General features: G+C 35.1%; 1 pseudogene; it reads left to right on the top strand.

Annotated features, from left to right (window-relative positions):
* The first annotated feature begins 9,475 nt into the window (after positions 1–9,475).
* Positions 9,476–10,303, top strand: LOC101032075 (renin receptor pseudogene; annotated as a pseudogene).
* Positions 10,304–11,355: the final 1,052 nt, after the last annotated feature.

The raw sequence follows: 11,355 nt of genomic DNA, 5'->3' as shown, positions 1-11,355 counted from the left end.
AATATAATCAAAGAAAGGAAAGACCTCTACAACAAAAACTATGAAACATTGATGCAAGAAATTGAAGAGGACACAAAAAGAGGAGAAGATATTCCATGCTCATGGATTGGAAAACTCAATATTGTTAAAATGTCTATACTACCCAAAGAAATCTACATATTTAATGCAATCTTTATCAAAATACCAATGACATTCTTCACCAAAATAGAAAAAAAAATGTTTTAAAACTTATATGGAACCAAAAGACCCAGAATAGCCAAAGCTATCCTAAGCAAAAAGAACAAAACTGGAAGAATCACATTACCTGACTTCAAATTACACCATGAAGCTACGTAACCAAAACTGCATGATACTGTATAGAAAAAGACATACGAGCAAGTGGAACGGAATAGAAAACCCAGAAATAAATCCATACATCTACAGTGAACTAATTTCCGACAAAAGTGACAAGAACATACTTTGCGGGAAAAGACAGCTTCTTCAATAATTGGTGCTGGCAAACTGGATATCCATATTACAAAAGAATGTAACTAGACCTCTATCTCTTGACATATACAAAAGTCAAATCAAAATGAATCTAAGACCTCAAACTATAAAACTGCTAAAAGGAAACATTGGGGAACCTCTTCAGGACACTGGAGTGAACAAAAACTTCTTGAGCAATACCCTACAAGGATAGACAACAAAAGGTAAATGGAAAAATTGGAGCACATCAAGTTAAAAAACTTCTTTGCAACAAAGGAAACAATCAACAAAGTGAAGAGACAACCTACAAAATGGGAAAAAATATTTGCAAACTACCCATCTGACAAGGGATTAATAACCAGAACCTCAAACCATTCTGTATGAAAAAAATCTAATAACCTGATTGTTAAAATGGGCAAAAGATATGAATAGGTATTTCTTAAAAGAAGACATACACATGGCAAACAAGTATATGAAAAACTGCACGACACCATTGATCATCAGAGAAATACAAATCAAAACTACAATGAAATATCATCTCACCTCAGTTAAAATGACTTTTATCCAAGAGACAGTCAATAACAAATGCTGGCAAGGATGTGGAGAAAAGGGAACCCTTGTGTACTGTTGTTGGGAATGTAAAATAATACAACAACTGTGAAGAACAGTTTGGAGATTCCTCAAAAACTAAAAATAGAGCTTATCATATGATCCAGTAATCCCACTGCTGTGTATACACCCAAAGGAGAGGAAGTCAGTATATCAAAGAGATACCTACACTCCAATTTTATTGCAGCACTATTCACAATAGCCAAGATTGCAAAGCAACCTAAGGGCCCATCAACAGATGAATGGATAAAGAAAACACACAGTGGAGTATCATTCAGCCATAAAATAGAACGAGGTCCAGTCATTTGCAACATCAACGAGAGCTGGAGGTTATTATGTTAAGTGAAATAAGCCAGTCACAGAAAGGCAAACATTGCATGTTCTCACTTATCTGTGGAAGCAAAAAATTAAAACAGTGGAACTCATGGAGATGAGAGTAGAAGGATGGGTTACCAGAGGCCAGGAAGGGTAGTTGGTGATAGGTGGGAAAGGGTACAGTTAATGGGTCAAAAATAGAGTAAATAAAACCTGGCATTTGCTACTACAACAGAGGGGCTATAGTAAAAAATAATTTAATCGTATATTTTTAAATAACTGAAAGAGTATAATTGGAATTTCCAAAACACAAAGGATAAATGCTTGAGGTGGTGGATACCCTATTTACCCTGATGCCATTATTACACATTGTATCCCTGTATCAAAATATATCATGTAAACCATAAATATATATACCTACTATCTATCCACAAAAATTAAAGAATTTTTAAATAAGTTAAAGGAAAAATGGTATACAAATTTCTCAATAACTGCAAAATATTTTTTGTATAATATAGCATTCATTAATAATATTGTAAAAGGTATTACAAACTAGAAATAAAGGAAAATGTCTTTAATCTGCTAAATTGTAACTACAAAATACCTTCATATTAATTAATGATCACAATTAATTAGCATCCATAATTAATTAAGGGTAAGAAAGGACCTCAATATTAGCAAGAAACAGTATTTCATATACTTTTGGTTGCTCACTAATAATTGACAATCTTCAACTAGCTTATTCAGAAATATTTACTTACTTTTTCCCAGAGCATAGGCATTTTACTAGTTACTAAGGCTACAGTGGTAGAGGTGATTGATTTGACTCCCCTCTGAAAACTTCCTTTGAATTTGGAGTCAGATGAGTATGCCCATGGAAGTGAGGTTTTAGCAGCTGGTTTATTTCCTTTATCTTCTAAATATCTAAACATTAGGCCCCTGGCTGAATTCTTTTCACAGTGTTACCTTATGATATATATAGGAGCAAAGAGATAAATGAAAATCCAGCCACTTACTATGATCTAAACAAACTACCTTTTCTAGATAACTGTGGTACCATTGAAAATATGTGGTTCTACTGAAAAATAAGGATCTAGTTATGAACTTCTGAGAGGCTACGTGATTGCCAAGGAATAAAAAGCTGAAAGGACCCCCGAGTTTATTGCATCTGAAAACTTTTTGCATAAATCCAGTCATACATCATTTATATCATTGACATATGTCAATAAAGAATGTAACTAGGTCTCAATTTAATCTACTAGAACATATATCTGCATTTTTCTTTGCAATGGAAATATTTTTTTTTATTTAAATATCCTTAAATTGCTTGTCAGTTTTGACTTAATCATATCAACCAAGAGTTGGAACATCTTTAAATTTCTTATACTTAACAGCATGCTCTTTTGCCTCCCATCTGGTTTTCTGAATGTATAGTTTCCTTCCCTTAGATTATTCTTTCTCCAGTATGTTACCATTTTACCCCTATTTTGACATAGTCCCATCAATCTTTATAATTCTAATAGTTTCAGATTAGACATTTTCTCATTGAAGAAGTTTGTTGTGCACTCAAATACAAGCTAATGTTCCTCTTTTATTTGCTCTCAGAACACTATAGCTCCCATATTACATGGTTGCTCGCCTACTCAACTGTGGAACTAAAATATCTAAGAGGACAGAGCCATATTAATTCTATATACTACTGTATCCTTAATAACTAGTAAAATGTATAGATCCTGATAATAAGTCAGTAAATAGTTTTGAATAAATAAATTAGTTGGAAGTTGTCAATTAAACGTTAGTGGGAAGCCAGAAGTATACTATAATGCAGTTTCTTGCTGATATTGAGCTACTCTTTTAACCTTAAGTTATGGAAGAGATACAAGTTTTTCATTGGAGGGATCCAAAATTATTACAAATCCTGGTGGGATATTTACCTTCATTAAAAATTAATTATGTTTCAAAAGGATATCGAGCTAGATTATTTAAACTAGGGTAATGGAAATTTTATAAAACTAGTGCTCAAATATCATAACAGTTAAAAGAATAATAGTATACTGCAATGAGGTCAAAACTGAAGAGGGCTTACGGGCTCCTTTGAAAGACTTATGTGAATGTCAGCAGCCACAGGTCAGGAATGAGGACAGTTCCTTGTGATTTGTGAGAAACATATTTACTCTATGATCTTCAGAGAAAGACCATGATTATAAAGTGACATTCAGGCCCTTCATCTCATAAAAGTCCCATAGAGAAAGGACATTCTCAAGAAAGTGAAAAGACAACCCACAGAATGGGGGAAAATATTTGAAAATCACAAATCTGATAAGGATCTAGTATCTAGAATATATAAAGAACTCCTACAAACCAACAATGAAAAACAACCCAATTTTAAAAGTGTGCATTGAATTGAAATAGATATTTCTCCAAAGATACATGAATGCTAATAAACACATGAAAAGATGTTCAATATCATTAGTACTTATGGACAGACATACAAACCAAAAGCACAGTAAAGTACCATTTCATACCTACTAAGATGGTCATAATTTATAAAATTGGATAATAACAAGCATGGGCAAGAGTGTGGAGAAACTGGAACCCTCTTATGTTGTAGGTGAGAATATAAAATGGTGCACCTATTTTGGAAAACAGATTCTCAGTTCCTTAAAAGTTAAACATGTGACCCAGACACTCCACTCCTATGTATATGATGAAGAGAATTGAAAGCACATGTTCACGCAAAAACTTGCACATGAATGATAGCTGCATTATTCATAGCACCCTCAAATCGGAAACAATGCAAATGTCCATCAACTGATGAATGGATAAACAAAATTTGGTATAGTCATGCAAATGAATATTACTCAGCCATAAAAAGTAATAAAGTACTGATACATGCTAACCATGGAGGAACCTAGAAAACATGCTAAAAGAAAGAAGTAAAACACTAAAGTCAACATATACTATGAATCTGTTTATACAAAATATCCAGAATACAAATTTATAAAGTTGGAAAGTAGATTAGTAGTTGGTAAGGGACAGGGAGAGAGGGGACTGGGGAATTATTGCTATTAGATATAGGTTTTTTTGAGGTGATGAAACTGCTCTAGAATTAGATGGTGGTCATGTTTGCACAACCTCACAAACACTAAAATCCACTAAATTGCATATATGAAAATTGTGAACTTTATGATTTATGAACTATATATCTCAGTAAAACAATATATTCTAAGAGACTGTAACAACATAGAAAAATATGTGTTAATTTTTATGTGAAAAAAATAGTCCTTGTTGCTGACAGGGCATGGTCACATTTATAGAAAGGAAAGGCACTGAGTAAAGATGGGAAGACACTGTACTCAAATACTAACAGAGATTGTCTTTGTGTATCGGGATAATATAAGATTTTCCTTTCTTCAATTAAAAAAAAATTTAGCTCTTCTGTTGTAAACATTTATTTTTATAATGAAAAATAAAAGTTGTTAAAGTACCATAAAGAGAGAGCAGACAATGTCTTAGTACTTGGAGACTTTTGTAGACTTTAGACTCAAAATCAGAGCTTGCCACATATGCCAGGTGAGGAACAAGAAAGGTGTGTCACTTCATTACAAAAACACAGTGATTCTCAAAACTTAATGTTGTGTCAGGAAGTACTCTGCTACTGGCAAGAACTTTTTTTTTTTTCTGGGTTGGTTATACAATTGTAACTTTGAGAGTGTAATTTGAGAATCAAGGGTACTGGTTGACTGCTAGAACTCATTTACATAATTTGGGAAGGAAGTGCCTTTTTAGAGATTCTCATATATGAGTATGGAGATATGGTTGCTCAGCGCCAGTCATGTAAAGTATACTTTTTAAATTTCCTGGACTAAACAAAACAACATTTTCAGCTTTAATTTGGCCCATAGGCCCTACTGATGACCTCTACTCTGGTGTCTCACTTGAGTGGAATAAACGTGGAGGTCAGTGAAGTTGGATCCATAACCCCAAGAGAAAGGAGATTGTGTGGGCTATGTGAATGTAAAAGCCCCTTGGATGTGGATAATACAAGGTTTGTGGATGGCAGGGAATAGGAGAGCAGGACATGATATAGGCAGGCACACAGGCTTTAAAGGAGCTAATTTATTTTTACATTAATTTGAAGGAATAATGTCCTGGAAGTAGTACTGGGGAACAAAGGGAGGCGGGATGTGTAGTAGGAAACACCTATTTTGAGCAGCTGCAGGAAAAGCAGTAACCTCAGGGAATAACAAATTGAAGTTGAGGCTAGAAGTTGCAAGGAGTATTTAGTGAAGAAGTTAGAGTTAGGAAAACAGACTTACAACAACAGCAAGCCCAGTGGAAAGGCTTGATAGGGAGAAGAGCACAGGGTTATTGAGGCACAGACAGTAAGGAGACTAAAGGCCATGTACCTAGTAAGTGCTATGGAAGCTAAAGTGAATTGACAGTGCTGGTAGGTTTGTCATGGCCACTGAGAAGTCTCATCATGTGTTCAAAAGTTAAGTATAAGACATTAGTATGACAAAATTGGCTGCAAGAAAAAGAATTGTCATTCATAAGAATTCAAACTGAATAGTGTTTTTAAAAATCTGGACTCACAATTTTATTTGAAACTGGAACCTCCGATAAAATAAGAATTTTATCAAATTCTTACTATGTGCTAAATTTTGTGGTAACTAGTTTAGTCTGGTAACACTTCTAACCTTCACAGAATCCTGTGACATAGATAATCCACCATTTACTGTTTTGTTTCTTTCACTAAATTTTTGTGCCTTATTTTCTTCACTTGAAAAATAGGGATGACAGTAATAGTATGTACATCACAGATGATTAAAAGGGACAATGCCTGAGGCACTGAGATCAGTGTCTAGTGCCAGGTCCATAAAGCTTACCTATTATTACCATTACTACTTCTTATACTACTGCTAATGTAATGACTATTATTCTCGCCATTTCACAGATGAGGCTAAGAGAGATTGAGAAACTTACCCAAAGTCATGTCACATAGGTAGTATGTAGAGGAGTAAGGTTTCAAATGCAAATCTCCTCACATTTCTCCTCTTACCTCTGCTGAAGCATTTGAATGGTTTTCATTCGGTTTTAAGATACACACCAAAATTCTCAACAAAACTTGTATTATCCAAGCTGCACTTACCTCTAAGTTTCATACCATGCTTCTCTCTCTGTGTGCGCCAGCCACGATGGCCTTTTTCACTTCCTGTAAATCAGTTTGCTTGTTCTCTCCTCACAAAGGGTTTTGTGCTACTATCTCCGTGTCTGTGGCACTCACTCTCTTATGTATTTTCATCATTCCGTGAGAATTGTTCATCTCTTCTTTTGAGAAGCTTTTGTTAACTTCTCTGACTAGGATAATGACCCAGTCACACATTTTCATGAAACTGCATACCTCGTCTTTGTAACACTTAACATAGTGTTATACAATTTTTAGTGTGTTTTTCTCATTAGTACGTTTCCTGCAGTAGACACAAGACACCTTCTTCCTTTGTTTTCCTTTGTGGATCTGACCTACTAGTTAACATAGAGGATTGAAAAATAATTAATTAATATTTATTGAATAAAAGAAATAAAAGGAACACAGTGAAGTATTAAATAATAAAACAAATTTGTTCTCCTTTGTGAGTCTGACCTAATATTTAACATGGAGAGATTGAAAGAAAAAGATTAACTAAAATTGATTGAAAAAGAGAAAAGGAATAAGAGGTACACAGTAAAGTATTGAATAATAAAACAAATTGGATAAAGACTTTAGGAAGTGAGGTATTTTTAAAAGACATGGACAAAAAGTAAGAATTAAGTAAAATGAAGTAAAAAGATGTATAAACAAGTAAATAATGAATTTGGAAGAAGTAAAAATAAAATGTGGACCAGCAACATGAAAACACTGAATTAGGGATTCAAGAGAGGTGAGAACAAACTATATCTAGGCTGACTTCAGACAGGGAATTCCGAGATGAGATAAGATCCAAGAACATGGGAGCAGGGAGGGTGTCAGAATTAGACCATGGGTTACAAAAGCTTTAGGGAACAAAGATAACTATTGTGTTTGCTTCCTGTTGAAAACAAGATGTAGGTTGATTTGCCAAAGATAGCTAATGTTTGGCAAAGTGGTAATACAGGTAGAAAAATTTATTTTTTAGCTTAATTCTTCATATGGTTTGGATTTGTGTCCCTGATCAAATGTCATGTTGAATCGGAGGAGGGGCCAGGTGGGAGGTGATTGGATCATGGGGGTGGATTTCGCCCTCACTATTCTGGTGATAGTGAGTGAGTCTCAGGTGATCTGATCATTTAAAAGTGTGTGGCATCTCCCTCCACCTCTCTCCTGCTCTGCCATGAAAGACAGTCTTGCCTTACCTTTGCCTTACAATGTGATTGTAAGTTTTCCGAGGCTTCCCAGTCATGCCTCTTTTATAGCCTGTGGAATTGTGAGACAATTAAACTTCCTTTTTTCATAAATTACCCCATCTCAGGTAGTCCTCTATAGCATTGTAAGAACAGACTAATAAAATTCTCTACAATCTCTACAAGGAAGAGATACACACATCTTCTAACGAGCATGCTAAACATAAAAAGGTAGTCACAGGCTATAAGACTTGTATTTTGCCTGGGGTGCATAAGGTGTGCGAAGTAAAGGATTGAGTATAATTACTTAGGAAAATAAAAGATTTTTAGAGGCCATGTTGTGGTAAAGAGAAGAGAGCCAATGAGGAATAACGCCAATTTCTAACAGAAATTGACAGTTAAGAAAGGAACCTCAGTGTTAGGTGATAACTGCCTGAGTTGATATTATGCCATTGATTCATAAGAAACGGTGGTAGATAAAACAAGGAGTGAGCAAAGATTTTGGTTGGAAAGATTTGATAACTATAGAATTAATGTGGAGTATTGTAGGTTGAATTCAGTTTTAGAGTCAAGACCCTCTGTGTTCAAAACACACCTCATCATATTCTGCTAGTGTCAGCTTTTATGCTCCTCAGACTGGAGTGAAAAACAGAGAGATGTGCTCAGTTTCAATTCTTTATGAAAAATAATAATTTTACTAGCAGTAATAAACATTTTTTACACTGACCAAAAGCACGTATATTTTGAGCTAGGATGAAACATTTGCTTGATGATTTTAAAAGATAAAGACATTTCTCACTGATTAGTAGTTGCTGTGGGATATGCCTTCATATTTCTTGCAGGCTATATTAAATTTCCTTTGTCATTAGGAGGATTTTAGTTAAAAAAAAATCGAGAGGCTGTATGAACCTGTTTTGCATTACTGTAAAATTGGGGCTGGGTGGTGATGGAATGACTTTGTGTATCTAACCACGTAGCCCTGATCCTGACATGTGATCTGTGTCCAGAAGTACTATTTTCCTTGCCCTACTCCTCTCTTGCCCTTACGACAAGAATAGATGATGCTTCAATGTTTATTTAACCATTTTAAAAAATTCATCTTTCTATATTGGGCAACTACAGATCTTTCCAACTGAAATCTTTACTCACAGGAATATTTGAATATCCTCCACTTCATGTATATATATACACACACATACACACACACACACACACACACACACACACATACATATACACACGTAGTGGAGGATTTTTTAAAGAATACATAGTGGAGTGTATCTTTTAGAAAATGTTCAATATATACAGGTACATATATAATTTTATTTTTTACTTTTTTTTTTTAATATTCCTTTAGGCAATGAAGGGACAAGCCCCATGAGTCGGGATAAGTCTGATTGCTGTCACCTTCTCAAGCTACGGTGGTTGCCCACGTGTCCCGCGTGTCCCACCAGCCCGCTCCTTGTCACCCCGCACTGCTGCAGCCCCAGCGGCACTGTGACTGTGTCTGTTGTGCTCCTGTCCTTGTTGGTGGTGAGCGTTTGGGGGAACGAGTTTAGTATATTGAGATCACCACGGTCTGTTAGTTTTGAAATAGAAATTGGCCTACACCGCAGAGTGAATCCCGGACATGGCTGCGTTGTACATGGTCTTCTCTGCGAAGAAAAACCTTTCTTGGCCAGGACTTCCAGTGGGTGACCTAGTTCATCGCCCTTGGGCTACCGTCATGGTGATGGTGAAGGGAGTGGACAAACTGGCTCTACCCACAGGCAGTGTCGTTTCTTACCCTTTGGAGAAAGCAGTTCCTTTTAGTCTTAACACTGCTGCAAATTCCATTTGCTCCTTATTTTCTGAGGAAACTCCTGCTGTTTTGCAGTTGGCTCCCAGTGAGGAAAGAGTGTATGTGGTAGGGAAGGCCAACTCAGCGTTTGGAGACCTTTCAGTCACCTTAGAACAGCTCCATAATCTCTTGTTTCAGGAAAACTCTATTCTCAGTTCATTTCCCCTGAATTCTCTGAGTAGGAACAGAGTTGACCTGCTCTTTCTTTCTGAACTCCAAGTGCTATATGATATTTCAAACTTGCTGTCTCGTCATAAGCATCTAGCCGAGGATCATTCTCCTGATCTATATTCACTGGAGCTGGCAGGTTTGAATGAAACCGGGACGCATTACAGGGAAGACTCTGAACAATTCAGAGATGCTTCTAAGATCTTCGTTGACACTGCAAATGTTTGCAGATGACATGTACGATGATTACAGTGGGAATGCAGTGGTAGAGATAGTCACTTAAGTCATTTGACACCTCCCTTGTGAGGAAGACAAGGACTATCTTTGAGGCAAAACAAGTGAGGAACACAGTAAGTCCCTATAACTTCACATAGAAGTATAATTTTGAATATTCAGTGATTCTTCAACATGATACTTTGGATAATGATCACCTTGGCCTTGACTGTGACTGTCACCTCCTACAGTATTTGGAACATGGATCCTGGATATGATGGCGTCATTTATAGGATTACAAAACAGAAATTTCTAATTCTGTGCCAGAATTAGAAAAGGGGTTTGGAAATTAGCTATTTTGTTAAAATACATATTACAGTGGTTTAAAGTAGATAGTATACTTCAAATTTATTAAAAACTCACGTTTTGTTTCCTATTTTGTGCATGCCTGTGATTTTTTAGAGTGAATTATAGTATTGATGTGAATAAAATTGTGTGACATAGATTCCATAAGATATAGCCATTTAATAACATAATTTCATTCCCTTTAATGAGTTTGGAAATATGCACTGAAAGAAATTAAAACATTTGGATTAGCTTGTGTTACGTATGATGAAAAAATGCACTGAATTTAGTAGAGAAACTTATGAATGTTTAACTTCTTTACACAGCATAGGTGAAAATCATATTTGGACTGTTGTATGCTATGAACAATTTGTAAATATCTTCATTTGATGCAAATATCTCTTAAACAAGAGAAAGTTTTTTAACTTAAAGTAGCCCTAAAATATGGATGTGTTTATACAGTTACTTAGTTTTGGAACTCTTTCTGATTGATAGAGGGTAGCTGTTTTTTAACCTTCTTCTGCAATTTTTAGTATCCATATGGTCCTTTATGGATACAAAAAATACTACATTTATCTAAGAAAAAACTAGCCTTGTGGAGTATAGTTGCTTTTAATTATACAAAAGAAAATCCTTGAGGGATATTTTGAGGCATGAATATAAAATATTTTTAGTTCAGTAACTTGTCCGCCTGTGTAAATTACTATGGTTTGTGGTTCCACTTTATTCTATAGAATATGAAGTGGAAGTGAATGAGTTCTACTTTTTATGTTGGAGTGGACCCATGACAAGTTAATAATTCCAAAATAATTTTGCTTTAAAGCTCTTTTCTTTAGCTGATATTTAATGTCCTATTTGCATACTAGACTGAGGACTCATAAAGTATAATGTATATCCAATAGAGTGAGATACATATTCATTCTACATATTCAGGTCATAAAACACAATTACATTTAAAAGAATTTTAGGCAAAAGCAACTTTGAATATATTAAAGTTGCGATGCAGAAACACATTAAAATTTTATGGATAAACATTTTTT

The sequence above is a fragment of the Saimiri boliviensis genome, chromosome 14, assembly GCF_048565385.1.
Source record: "Saimiri boliviensis isolate mSaiBol1 chromosome 14, mSaiBol1.pri, whole genome shotgun sequence".
NCBI classification, from domain to species: domain Eukaryota; kingdom Metazoa; phylum Chordata; class Mammalia; order Primates; family Cebidae; genus Saimiri; species Saimiri boliviensis.
Note: the sequence above shows the minus strand (reverse complement) of the source record. Positions and strands in the feature narration are given on the sequence as shown.